This window comes from Maniola hyperantus, chromosome 7 (assembly GCF_902806685.2).
Source record: "Maniola hyperantus chromosome 7, iAphHyp1.2, whole genome shotgun sequence".
In the NCBI taxonomy this organism is placed as follows: domain Eukaryota; kingdom Metazoa; phylum Arthropoda; class Insecta; order Lepidoptera; family Nymphalidae; genus Maniola; species Maniola hyperantus.
Window position 1 is genome coordinate 15,236,548 of NC_048542.1, and position 12,130 is coordinate 15,248,677.

Genomic DNA, 12,130 nt, shown 5'->3' on the forward strand with positions numbered 1-12,130 from the left:
GGTTCAAACCCCGCCCGTTGCACTATTGTCGTACCTACTCCTAGCACAAGCCTGACGCTTAGTTGGAGAGGAAAGGGGAGTATTAGTCATTTAACATGGCTAATATTCTTAAAAAAAAAAAAAAAAAACAAACCCGCAATGTATAGCGCACAAAACTCGGGTCAATGTCCCGCTTACGACGCAGCATTGACTCCAAGTGGCCTATTTACGCAACGTTTGTTGACCTCTAGCGTCAGTCAGATGTTTTATTTGCAATATATCGTGAACTTTTACAAAATATAGGAAATTTTTTTTCGCGTTTTTTTGTAATCATCACCTGTCTTCGTTTTTGCTAGCGTTCTGGTTACACCTTGTATGACTAAAATATTATTATTTTGGTCCGCTTTTTATAACAAAACTAGCTTACATCCGCGACTTCGTCCGCGTGGACTCTACAAATTTCAAACCCCTATTTCACCCCCTTAGGGGTTGAATTTTCAAAAATCTTTCTTAGCTGATGCCCACGTCATTATAGCATGCCAAATTTTAGCCCGATCCGTTCAGTAGTTTGAGCTGTGCGTTGATAGATCAGTCAGTCAGTCACCTTTTTTTTTTCTTTTATATATTTAGATAATGAAAATGAGATACGTTCGTCAGTGTTGTAAACAGGATTTCACATTTACATTTTCACCTGATAAGGCCGACGTGGATTTTCAGATAATATTTTCAAACTCCCTGTGAATATTGTATGAAGGGCATAAGCACGAAACGTGGATGTATGACGACGCCTCACTCCCGATTTATTTTACATATTTTAGCGAATTTTGACGTTGCCTACTAATTTTTAGGGTTCCGTACCTCAAAAAGAAAAAGGAACTCTTATAGGATGACCTTGTTGTCTGTCTGTCCGTCTGTCGTGTCTGTCGACAAAACCTATAGGGTACTTCCCGTTGACCTGGAATCATGAAATTAGTAGGTAGGTCTTATAGCACATGTGAAGGAAAAATCCGAAAACCGTGAATTTGTGGTTACATCACAAAAAAAAAATTAAAATGTGTTCAAAATTTTAAAGTAAGCTAACTATACCATACAATGTCGAAAAAAATACCCGAGGAAATATGAAAGAAAATTCTAAAACAACAATTTATACGAACGTCAAAGTTTAATTATTAACGAACGTAAATGAACGAACAACGAAAAATTAAATGATTCACTTACACCCAAGTTTAGGGAGTAAGGCAATTTGCATAGTGGGGACCCGCGACTGCGCGGCGACTAATTGGCGACACGACATGATGTTCGTCTTGTTTAACTTTACAGTTATACTAGAGATGGGCGATATTGCTACTTTTAATAAATTTGTATCAATTTCATTTCGCATTGCTATTGCTATTTAGCGTTGGATATTGTGAGTGAAATTCACGCACACGCGGGCACATAGTTCGCAAAACTGATAGAGGTTGGTTCCCAAGATGCTAGATTGGCGACTTCGCCCCGGAAAAAGCAGCGTTGGAAGACCCCCCCACGAGGTGGACAGACGACATCAAGCGAATCGCAGAAAGCCGCTGGATTCAGATGGTGCAAAATGAACAACGCAAAATTAAATGATTCACTTACACCCAAGTTTAGGGAATTTGCATAGTGGGACCCGCGACTGCGCGGCGACTAATTTTTTCCATCGTTCCCACAAGAACAGGCTGTGAACGTAATTTTTTCCATCGTTCCCACAAGAACAGGCTGTGAACGTAATTTTTTCCATCGTTCCCACAAGAACAGGCTGTGAACGTAATTTTTTCCATCGTTCCCACTAGAACAGGCTGTAAACGTAATTTTTTCCATCGTTCCCACAAGAACAGGCTGTGAACGTAATTTTTTCCATCGTTCCCACAAGAACAGGCTGTGAACGTAATTTTTTCCATCGTTCCCACTAGAACAGGCTGTGAACGTAATTTTTTCCATCGTTCCCACTAGAACAGGCTGTGAACGTAATTTTTTCCATCGTTCCCACTAGAACAGGCTGTGAACGTAATTTTTTCCATCGTTCCCACAAGAACAGGCTGTGAACGTAATTTTTTCCATCGTTCCCACAAGAACAGGCTGTGAACGTAATTTTTTCCATCGTTCCCACAAGAACAGGATGTGAACGTAATTTTTTCCATCGTTCCCACAAGAACAGGCTGGGAACGTAATTTTAAAAAGATTTTGCTTTGTGATTTTTCATAGGCTACTTTGAGTTAGGTAGCAACTGTTACACAATAGACTTTTCATATAATTTTTCACATTCTACCCATGAATTGTTCCATCTCTGAAAATGAACCGCTTTGTCTAACTCGGTTTCCTATAATTACGATTTGCTAATCTTGGATCTTTTCAATTTTGCAGATAATTTGGGCAAGCAGTTTGCTTAGACTAAGACAATAAGGGCTGATTTTTTTAATCGTTAGATAACCCGATAATTAAATACTATGGGTTGGCTGACGCCCACGACTTCGTTTGCGTGGATTTAACTTTTATGGGATCCTGTAAGAACAGTTTTACAGTCAGTCAGTTTGAACAATCAAGACAGAGACATGCTTTCACATTTATAATAAGAGTATGGATGGATAGGATACAAAAGTATGGATTTTCCATACAAAAACTCTCAAAACTTCAAACATAACGGACTATGGCCTAAACACTTCTCATTCTGAGAGGAAACCCGTGCTCAATAGTGAGCCGGCGATAGGTTGATCATGGTATTTCTAGTTAGGACTTCACAATATGGCGGACATGGTTTCTCTTTCTTACTTTGGACACGTTATAAATCAGTTTAATTGTTCTTGTGCAAGTGGGCCTTAATCCTTAAAACCAGCAAGAAAATCCTCTATTTTATATTTAAGTTTTCCTCAGAGAAGTTTAATATCCAAATTAATGAAAACACCGATGTAATTAAACTAGCTTATGCCCGCTACTTCGTTCACGTGGACTACACAAATTTCAAAACCCCTATTTTACACCTCTAGGGGTTGAATTTTCAAAAATCCTTTCTTAGCGGATGCCTACGTCATAATAGCTATCTGCATGCCAAATTTCAGCCCGTTCCGTCCAGTAGTTTGAGCTGTGTGTTGATAGATCAGTCAGGCAGTCAGTCAGTCACCTTTTCCTTTTTTATATACTAGCTTATGCTCGCGACTTCGTACGCGTGGACTACAAAATTTCAAACCCCTATTCCACCCCCTTAGGAGTTGAATTTTCAAAAATCCTTTCTTAGCGGATGCCTACGTCATAATAGCTATCTGCATGCCAAATTTCAGCCCGATCCGTCCAGTAGTTTGAGCTGTGCGTTGATAGATCAGTCAGGCAGTCAGTCAGTCACCTTTTCCTTTTTTATATATTTAGACTATGTACCTACTAGCGGCGAAGGAAAAATTAATTACCCCACTTCTATTTAAGACGGGAGTCTCAACGGATTTGCATACTGGGTAGCGACAGGGACGATGAATTCGATTATAATTACAAACTTTGACAATGCTCATATAGTTGGGGACTTTACAAGACTCTACCAGTTTGCTGTACTCTTAATAATTAATTAAGTGCATCGTGCACCTAAAGTGTGTAGTGGACTTTTTGATACCAACTTAAATGACTACTATTAAAGTCTCGATCACCGCCGCAAGGTCGCTGGCTTATCAGTGTTTTATAGGATATATTTCGGAGAGTGTGCTCAGGAAGTTTTCGATCTTGTCCCACCTTCACCATTTTACCACCGAACCGCAAGTCGTCGGGCGAGTTTCCATCCTTATGTCGTCGACATTCCATCTACACGCACGAAACGTTTTGCGTCATCATTCCTCATACGTATGGCTAAGGTTTGGAATACTCTTCCGCGATATGTGTTTTCTACCAATTACAACCCGGGTATCTTTAAAATAAGAGTGAATAGGCATCTTCTAGATAAACGCGTCCCATCTTAGGCCACATCATCACTTCCCTTCAGGTGTGATTGTGGTCAACGTATACCTATAATAATTTAAAAAAAAAACTTACGCTTTATTGAAACTTATTACTAGACTGGCTGATGCCCGCGCTTATTTAGGTTTTTAAAAATCCCGTGAAAACTCCCTGGTAGTGATTCTTCTTTGAATACTAATGAAACCCGTATTGAATTGCACTAAGAAATTTAATTTTTTTTCCGAAATCAAACCTGTTACTAAGTAATAGGGAAGAAATGAAAATGGATTGTATGTATTATAAAGGCGTTTTAAGAAATTAACGTAAGTAGCTTACGTAATTAATTGACAAACAAACTAACTGACTAAAGTAAATGTATTAAGAGTGTTACGTGAGTAAAACATATACAGGTGTGTCCGCGGCCTAGCAATATCCATCGTGTTATATTATTGTTGCTGCCTTAAATAGAGTGTACTTATTAATCTCGCAGGCCATAATTAATGAATGTCAATCGCAATGTATTTCGCGCCTTCGTCTGTGCACAAACAAAGGGCCACTCCGAGAGGACTCAATACAGATCAAACCCCTAGCGATGGGGATGGAGCTTCTATAGAGCCGCGTGTTACTATTGAAAGTGAACAGGCATTTGGTTTGGTTTGGACACACGGCTGTATAAGTTAGTAATCTACACGTGACAAATGCACGCTTTTACAGTACGTGGCAGAAAGTAATGCACTTTAGAAGGAGATAGCAGATTTGTAGTTTGTCCCTGTCGTTAAGACCGACAATACGTCATATAGGTATGAGTGCTAAGACAACGCTCTACAAAACCGAAATGTCATTTTCTAAAGGCCGATGTACATTGTACATTACTTTCTACCGCTTACTGTACCTGTAAGCAGTGGCGTGCAGGTCATAGAGGCATTAATGCACTGCTTACCCCAGTTGTAATAGCTCAATGCATATTTTCATTATGACCTACCAGTAAACAGGTTCCTACCTAACTAATGCCTACCCTGGCTTCAAACCCCATGCATGCCACTGCCTGTAAGGGATGATTTATGTCAAAACGTGGCGGGCACAAGCCGGGCCACGTACGAGGCGCGGACGAGGCACGAATTCAAAACATCACGAACATTTTATACAGGACGTAACCAGAACGCCGGCAAAAACAAAGACAAGTGATAGTACTGATGATTACTGTACCCGTAGTACAAGATTTTACGTCTCACCAAACCAAACCAAATTCGAGAGTCGAAATACTTTCGCGTTACAGTAAACTGGATCTTAAAAGCCTTGTTTTAAAGCTCAAGTTTGTCTACACTTCTACAGCCAGCGCTCCAAGCGGAAACATTGCGAAATTAAAATCAGTGGCATTGAATATTTGACTTCAATTTAAGGCTGTTTAGGTCCATTTTACTGTAACGCGGAAGTATTTCGACTCTTGAATTTGGTTTCGTTTGGTGAGACGTAAAATCTTGTACTACGGGTACTGATATGATACCACAAAAAACGCGAAAAAAAATATGTAAAAATCCTATAATTTTGTAAAAGTTTACGATGTAATATTGCAAATAAAACACCTGACTGACGATAGAGGTCAACGAACGTTCCGTAAGTAGGCCACTCGGAGTCAGTGCGGCGTCGTAGGCGGAGCATTGACCCGAGTTTTGCACGCTATGTACTTACTATGTATAGATCGATATATGACTAGCTGAGACCCACGACTGCGTGTGGATTTAGATTGCTGAATCCGGTGAAAAGTCTTTTTTCCGGGATAAAACCCTATGTCACTCTCAAGGTCTTTAACTATAACCATGAGCAGGCGAAAAACATCCCGGCGAAGAATTTGCTGCTAGTCCTCGCGGCAATCAGCATTGGATAGGAACTTTAGATGGTGGCAATTACAATAGATCGGCAACGGATCGGCAAAAGAAGAAGAACAGCTGTTTTTAGGGTTCCGTACCTCACAAGGAAAAACGGAACCATTTGTTGTGTGTCTGTCTATCTGTCAAGAAACCTACAGGGTACTTCCCGTTGACCTAGAATCATGAAATTTCGCAGTTAGGTAGATCTCATAGCTGACATTTGGGGGAAAATCTAAAAACCGTGAATTTGTAGTTACATACAAGTAAGATAACTATATCAAGTGGGGTATCATATGAAAGGTCTTCACCTGTGCATTCTTAAACAGATTTTTATTTATTTTTATGTATCATATTTTTTTAATTATCCTGCAAAATGTCGAAAACACACGACCGTAGTACGGAACCCTCATTGCGCGAGCCTGACTCGCACTTGGCCGGTTTTTAATTCTTTTTCTTCTTTCAGACTTGTTTATCACATAGTTTATTAGACTAAAAGCTTCTCGGTCTCGAAAGCTGTGTGTATATTAAAATATTTCTTTGAGAGTTTGCTCGAGTGAATCGGGCGGTTTCAAAAGACGCTCTTCAAAGCGGCGAGATTGAATTAAAACCTTCGATGAGGTTGCAAATATTATAATTTTGCGTTTCAATTTAATTTTCCTCTCGCCTCAAAAACTTCTCTTATTTCCAAATTTTATTTTTTCAAGAAATTATAAAAATTAGGTACCGAAAACAAATGTCTGTCGATGAATTTACTTTTTTTTTTAATTTATAGACTAGCGCTTGGCTGCAATCAGATCTGGTGGCAAGTGATGATGCAGCGATGGAGCGCGCTTGCCTAGAAGGTGCCTATTCACTCTTGACTTAAAGGCTACTTAGGCAGGTTATTAAAAGCGTTACAGTAAAAGATATTTTAAGCACTCTTTTTTCTATTCCGATACAGGATCACTCTTTATAGTCTTCATAGTGATCTCACTTGGTGTTAAGTGATAATGCAGTCTAAGATGGAAACGGGCTAACTCGGAAGAGGTATGGCACTTGTCCTTTCTTTACGCCCTAACTAAGCAACCAATCGACTTGATAATTGAAAGAACGGAGAGTAACATAGGCTACTTTTAATCTCGGAAAATCAAAGAGTTTCCCACGGGATTTTTGAAAAACCCCGTTACGTTATTAAGTCTGTCTGTTATTAAGTTAATCTATACTCTTAATCTGTTAAGTTAGTGCATGTTAGTTTACAAGTAAAGTTTCACCTGTAATTGACGACCATACTGTTTATTGTATATATTTAAATGTGCGGTCTTTTATGTATGGAAGTTGTCGGTGTTAAATAAATTAAAAAAAAAAAAACCTAATTCTACGCGAACGAACGCTGACGAAGAATTCTACGGGAATCAGCTACTTTATAACATAGAAGTATAGGTCATAAGTAGTCATTTAAGGTATGATTCCGAATCACGCTGCACGCAGCAGCGCTGCCGCAACAATGCTGTCACCAGCTGTCACAGTCCTGTCGCGGCACTACTGGTCCCCATACAATCTCTATAAGCTTATATGAGATTACATTCCGAGCTAGGCAGCAATGTCGTGGCAGCAATGTAGCAATTGCTGCCTAGCTCGGAATGTAATGTAATGTTATAGAGATTGTATGGAGACCAGTAGTGCCGCGACAGGACTGTGACAGCTGGTGACAGCACTGTTGCGGCAGCGCTGCTGCGTGTATAAGATAAATGGTTAGAGTTGCTATTTATTTCTTGAAATTGCTACTAAACTCTTTAGATTTTGCTTAAGAATTAATTCTAAACCATAGACATTTTATTTGTAAACAGATACACGTCAAAATATAGAGACTCTATTGTCTCTATATTCTGAGGCTAATCTAGCACGTGCATCGTGGTGCGGAATCATACCTTTAGTGTATTGTAAACTCCTGTATTTGGATCGCGTATGTACATACCCTACATCCCCCTGTATTTATAAATACACATTCGTTCCCTAATTTCCACTAAACCGTCACAACATTCCTGTAGTACAATAAAAGCCTTAAACCGAACACGATTATACCATTATCCCTTCTTCGCCTCACGTGAGTATCGCTACCAAATTATTCAAGACGAAATTAAGTGAGGTTACAGTGGAAATACCTTTTAAATTATACAGGAATATTAGAAAAATATCGAGATCTAAGTATATTGAGAAATAAGTTAGCTGCCGAATTCAACACGGCTGGGCAACGTTCCAGAAGCTTCCAGATGTATTCTGGACTCGAATTCCTTGTACTTGAAGACTAAAGTCTTCGAACAGTGCGTGTTACCAGCGATGACATACAGGGTGTAACCAGAACGCGAGCAAAAACTTTGCGTTATTATAAGTTATAGTATAAACTATCTAAACACAATCCAATACCAATAACCATTTGCCTCATTTTGTAGTTTTAGTGATTTAGTATTTTTCAAACCCGCAATGTATAGCGTGTAAAACTGAGGTCATTGACCTCTAGCGTCAGTCAGATGTTTTATTTGCAATGTATCGTGAACTTTTACAAAATATTTGATATTTAATTTTATTTTTCGCGTTTTTTTTGTGGCATATCATCATCATATCAGTAATATCAGAACTATCACCTGTCTTCGTTTTTGCTAGCGTTCTGGTTTCACTCTGTTTAGATCCGAGACATGGTCGCTAACAATGGGCGTCATAAACATTTATTTATTTTTCATTTTTCAACACTTACATCCATTTTACACATACAATATTTTTTGAATAAAACATTCATTCATTCATTCAAAAACATGAAAAATAGTGCCTAACATTAATTTTTAAACAAAAATAGTGCCTAAATAGTAGTAATAAAAATTACAAAAACCAATCCAGACTGGTTTCGTCTGACGTCAAACGTCATCCTCATTAGTATTCGTCGCGGCGTGTAAGATTATGCAAATCGAGGAGAAGTTCCCACTTAAATAATATATGAAATTATGCAAAACACCGCCGAGTCGAGTGGAGTGCGGCGAGAGACTGGCGACTTGGAGTGAAAAGTTATATGACTCGGACATAGGGCTGCCAGGGAAAAAATGTATCGTATACCAGCCACTCAAAAAGTCGTACGTCCAATGAAAAGATGAAAAAAGTCGTGTATTATAAAAATCTTCCTTATAGTTAGGTATATGTAAAATACTTATGTATTACTCATATTTTAAAGGTGTTTTTCTTTTTTTGTTGCATTTTACTTTTCATTATTCTTGAGTCAAATCATCTAATCTGTGGTCGTGGAACTCGTGTATTAAAATTAGTAGATAGGTATCTCAGATTGGTATAATATCCCCTGTTGATTTTAATAAATTGTTTACATTTAAGTACAAATAAGGTCCCATTCACAACTTTTTGAGTTAACTCACTGAATAGCCTTTCGGAAATCGCAATTAGCACACGAGTGTGGTTAACATATTATTAATTTCAATTAAAACGCGCTACTTTAATTTTTTTTATCGGATTTACCTAAAATTCTTAAATGTATACAAGTAAATGAAAATAGTCAAATAATCGTATATGTTCTGTATGATTTCCTAGCAACCTATCGTCAGCTCACTACAGAGCACGGGTCACCTCTCAGAGTGAGAAGGGTTTTGGTCATAGTCTACCACTTTGTTCAAGTACGGATTGGCAGACTTCACACTTACTCTCAGGCATGCAGGTTTCCTCACTATATTTTCCTTCACCGTTAAAGCAAATGATTTTAAATTACTTAAAACGCACATAATTCCGAAATATTAGAGGTGTGTGCCAGGGATTGAACCTTTGACCTCCGATTAGGAGGCGGACGTCCTAACGCCTAGGCTATCATAGCTTACACACGTACAGTTCTCAAAAAATCGTACAGTTGGCAGCCCTGATCGGACACGGAGTCGTTGAGTAACTTTCAGAAGGAACGTGACGCTCTCTAATTGGACATAAAATATTGAAACGCCTATTTGACTACCGGAAGTTGAAAAGTTTTGGCACGTCGTGTCGTATCCTTATTACTTTTTTCTTGGAACAGTTCCTTTTCTTAAAAGCTTTTTCGGACGACATGACCAGTGTTTAAAACGTATACTTTATACTTACTTACTAGACTTAGAGCCTGTGAGAGCCAGACCTTCGTTATTTTATGAAAGCTGAAAGTTTCTCTGCGCATTGTCCCCAACACAGAGAGGAACGATCAGCGACTATCAAGTTTGGATCATGGTGGCTTTGGCAGATACCAGGTAACAAATACATACCTATATTACGTACTTTCGCATTTATATCAGTAAGTAAGACAAAAGGCAGGATAAAAAGAAAAATAAAGCTAGTTAAGAATAAGATAAAACTGAAGAAGCCTGAGTATAAAAGGCATCTTTCTCTGCCTGCTTACAATAAGATGTCTTCTTACATAATGGCGGACGGATACCTGCTTATATTATTTTTCTAAAGGAGCATGGGGTCTACCACGGAGTACAAAATCCAACACTGCGCCTTTCGGTGTGAGGCCGCCCTTGGGACCCCAACGTCTATCAATTTTTAGAAAGTTTTTGATAGTGTAGCAGGCTCCAATTATTTATTACTTGCATCCAAACCCAATCAAACCATATCAGTGTGATTGAGAAAGGTACTAAGGTAAATACTTTCGCTGTTATATCAGTAAGTAAGACAATAGGCAGAATAAAAAGAAAGATAAAGCTAGTTAAGAATAAGATAAAACTGAAGAAGGCTGAGAATAAAGGCCATCTTTCTCTGCCTGCTTACAATAAGATGCCTTCTTACATAATGGCGGACGGATACCTGCTTATACTATTTTCTAAAGGAGCATGTTCGCAAACGAAATATTACAAGCTCGGCATTCCAGTCCGCATAGTTTTAATTTTAGAAATGGGAGCAAACACTGTACCTAGACAAAGGCGACCCGGTATGACTGATGGATTGTGGTACAAGTTACTAGACATCGCGGGTTGGTATTTATAGAACGACGTATGAATTCAATAACCATTATTAATATCATAAAAACGAATACCTATCATTAGCTTCTAGTTACTTAATTTTAAGATTTTTAAGATCAATTTAAGCTGTTCGTTTTTCTAATGAAATAAAATAAAAGTGTGTCTGTCTGTCTGTCTGCTAACTTTTCACGGTCCATCTAGTTAACCAATTTTTAATGAAATTTGATACAAAGATAGCTTGCATCCTGAGGAAGGACATAAGCTTGACGAATTCCCCGCTTCAGCTTACAATTTGCGTCAGTGGCGAGCCTTATTATTTCGCAGCCCCATTCCCATTCCATTTATGATGTCAGGTCGCATCCGGCATTGTGTTACGAGGTCTCAATCCACATTTTTTGTTCAGCGCCATGGTGGCCTGGTTGCCCCGTCGCGTTGGTTTACGCGTCTGCGTTACGAATTCCCCGCTTCAGCTTACAATTTGCGGCAGGGGCGAGCCTTATTATTTCGCAGCCCCATTCCCTGATGATGTCAGGTCGCATCCAGCATTGTGTCACGAGGTTTCAATCCACATTTTTTGTTCAGCGCCATGGTGGCCTGGTTGCCCCATCGCGTTGGTTCACGCGTCTCCGTTACGAATTCCCCGCTTCAGCTTACAATTTGCGGCAGGGGCGAGCCTTATTATTTCGCAGCCCCATTCCCTGATGATGTCAGGTCGCATCCGGCATTGTGTCACGAGGTTTCAATCCACATTTTTTTGTTCAGCACCATAAAGGACTGTTTGCTTGAAAGGGCCTTTAGAGATTGTTCTTGCGTAAGTAGTGATTATTTTGATGTTCCGCCTTTTCGAAGTCGCGTTTTGCGGGCGTAAAGGGATTGGATATAAAAATGTCATTATTGGATTACTTTTGGTCTGATATGGGTGGCTGGCGTGATCGTCACGTGTGCCATCATCATCATCATCATCATTATCAATCGATAGACGTTCACTGCTGGACGTGGTCCCTTGTAGGGACTTCGTTGATACACGCCGCAGTCTTGCGCCACCTGAATTAAACGGCTCCTTGCGGCTCATATGATGTCTGTCCACCTAATGAGGGTCTTCCAACACTGCGATTTCCAGTGCCAGACCTCGCACTGGAAAACGCAGCGTTGGATAAGACCCCCCACTAGGTGGACGGGCGACATCAGACGAGTCGTAGGGAGCCGCTGGATTCAGGCGGCGCAAGACCGTGGCGTGTGGAAGTCCCTACAAGTAACCTATGTCCAGCAGTGGACATCTGTCGGTTGATGATGATGATGATGATGATGATGATGGTGTAGATATACGGCGTTGAGTGTTGCGGTCACGAAGCTCAAAATCTACCTTTAAGAAACCAGAGCTTAAGGGTTTTTAAAGATTTA

At 39.5% G+C, this 12,130-nt stretch overlaps 1 protein-coding gene across 5 annotated transcripts in view; it reads right to left on the reverse strand.

The window, feature by feature from the left end:
• Nucleotides 1-12,130, reverse strand: part of nolo (no long nerve cord) — a 382,845-nt gene that overhangs the window by 75,174 nt on the left and 295,541 nt on the right. The gene's annotated exons all lie outside the window — the stretch shown is intronic.